At 33.6% G+C, this 2,423-nt stretch overlaps 1 long non-coding RNA gene across 1 annotated transcript in view; it reads right to left on the reverse strand.

The window, feature by feature from the left end:
• The window catches only part of LOC111085864, a 14,753-nt gene that overhangs the window by 8,110 nt on the left and 4,220 nt on the right, over positions 1-2,423 (reverse strand). Inside the window, exon 2 of the long non-coding RNA XR_002610638.1 lies at positions 1,126-1,131. This is a non-coding gene — a long non-coding RNA (uncharacterized LOC111085864). The remainder of the gene's footprint in view (positions 1-1,125; positions 1,132-2,423) is intronic.

Consider the following 2,423-nt stretch of genomic DNA (forward strand, 5'->3'; position numbering starts at 1 on the left):
ATGACTAGCTGCCTTCCCTCTAGTCTTACATTGCTAAATTAGGGACGGCTAGCGCAGATAGCCCTCGTGTAGCTTTGCGCGAAATTCATAACAAACTATAGCTATTCTTTCTATAAATGGGGCTCTCTTAAAATTCAGTTGAGGAAAACAACACATGAAGTTAATAATTTTGTTGTTAAAAAATATTTCATTAATGCATTTTATTTATAATGTTTAAAAGCGATTTTAAGTTAAACTTAGTCGAACTTGCACTGTGTAATGCAAGTGTAATTTCATGAAGTAGCTTGAAGTAATTGTTCCTAGATTTCATATTAGGTCTGCATGTGTTCCACGTGTTTCTAAATATCGTTGAATTGTTTGTCAGTCATTGACCAATATTGAATAATATTGCTCCTACATTGGCTCCCTCTCACTTTATATTAACTGCCAATACAACTTAATTAGAAATTCAGAGTTTCAGTCGTGATATTATAACTTAACATTATGTCGTATCGATAAAAACAATACAAAAATCAGTGATTCAAGCAAGCAAAGAAAAAAACAACAATTTATCGTATCCGTCGGTTTTAAAACTACTTGTTATGAAAATGGTGTTGTCACCAGGCGGCAGCTTTATCGATTTTTGTGAAAAATTTTTCAATATATAAAACTATACAACATCAGGTTAGAAAAGGCGAAATGGGTTGGGGGAAAAGTTATTGTCACTCCCATGCAGGTGTCATTATTTCCATGTTACACGCTAATCACCTGGTCACACACGTTTGCGTCCCAGTTCGAGTTTTGAAGTTAATAGACGCATGCGCGAAAATTAGCCTGACGTTGCTGTCTTACACATCTGTAAACTTTTTAATTATAGAAACCAGCGTATCGTGATAATACTCAGTATCTTGACTTATGTTTTATTCCTCGCGAGTCCTGTAAAAATCTCCAAGATTATTAACTCTAGTTTTCTATAACATACAATATTTGTGTGAGAATTTTAAATGCTGTACTGACACCAGTCAACAAATTGTAGAAATAAATACAAAAAAAAAGTAATTTGTACATATTGTATTCTAATTTTCCTTATCGTATTTGACTTCTGAAATATTAAAACACTGACAATTATGTATTAATATGGAATACAAATGTCTGATTACTTTCTGAATGCTGGCAGAAAATGAGTTTGTACATGTATACTTACATACAATTGCCATATAGTTTAAAATGTCTATATATATTGTACAGAGTTTCTGAGTGGAAACTTTTGGCCATATATCATAAGCGTTCTGACTATATCTTACATATGCAAAGTTTAAACGTACACTACTCAGATCCTTAAGACTAGAATGTGATTTGGTGTAAAGAATATTATATTAAATTTCATGTAAAATATAACACACGTTTAATAAGGTACTACTAGTAATCTAAATAGACATCTGGGTTACTGATTAGATTAAGAAATTTAGAAATCTAGAAAGAGTTATATTAAATTGGAGTGTTAAAATATCTAGCTAAATGTTTAGTTATCGAAACCAAATTCTACTTTCTTGGTAGTTTTCGGGATTAACGGAAATTGTTCAAGTAATTAAAACCTCCAAAATATTGCCCCCCCCCCCCAGTGGCATAGCGGCATGTCTGCGGACTTACAACGCTAGAAACCGGGTTTCGATACCCGTGATGGGCAGAGCACAGATAGCCCACTGTGAAGCTTACAAACAAACAAACCTCCAAAATAACTTTAGTGTTAAATATAAGGCTTTTTCTTTCGCTATGGCCAGAATTACACACACACACAAACAACAACAACAAACAAACAGCGCCGTTTAAAAAAGGACCTTTTGCCACAACGTTGATCCTTCTACTTTACATAATAAACTTTATCCACCAAACGTGCGTGTTTGTGTTCCGTATTTTTCTCAGTACGTTTTCCGTTAATGTAAGTAATTACTAAGATACTCCAGCAGCTTAAAAAATATCAGTAAACAAAGGAAACGGGAAGACGTTTCCATAAAAATAACACAAAATTAAAGACATAAAGGAAAGAACTTGGCTAATGAGTTCTGCAGCTGCTTCATTATTGGCTTGAGAAAACATTATTAATACAGCCATGTAGAAACACAAGAATACGGGTTAATTTTTTAGTGCACTCAATTCTTTAAAACGAAATACAAAAAAAAAATGTTTTCTTACTGGAATGTGGTTTAAATCCCAAGAGAAGTATAATGTAGTCCTACGTATTTAGCCAAGAAAAATTACTGAGTGACGTAATAGTATCGCATACTCAGATATCTCAAGTAATATTCTCGCATACTCCGATATCTCAAGTAATATTCTCGCATGCCCTTATATACCAGGTAATCTTCTCGCATACTCCGATATCTCAAGTAATATTCTCGCATGCCCTTATATACCAGGTAATCTTCTCGCATACTCCGATATCT

This window comes from Limulus polyphemus, unplaced genomic scaffold, assembly GCF_000517525.1.
Source record: "Limulus polyphemus unplaced genomic scaffold, Limulus_polyphemus-2.1.2 Scaffold669, whole genome shotgun sequence".
Lineage (NCBI taxonomy): Eukaryota > Metazoa > Arthropoda > Merostomata > Xiphosura > Limulidae > Limulus > Limulus polyphemus.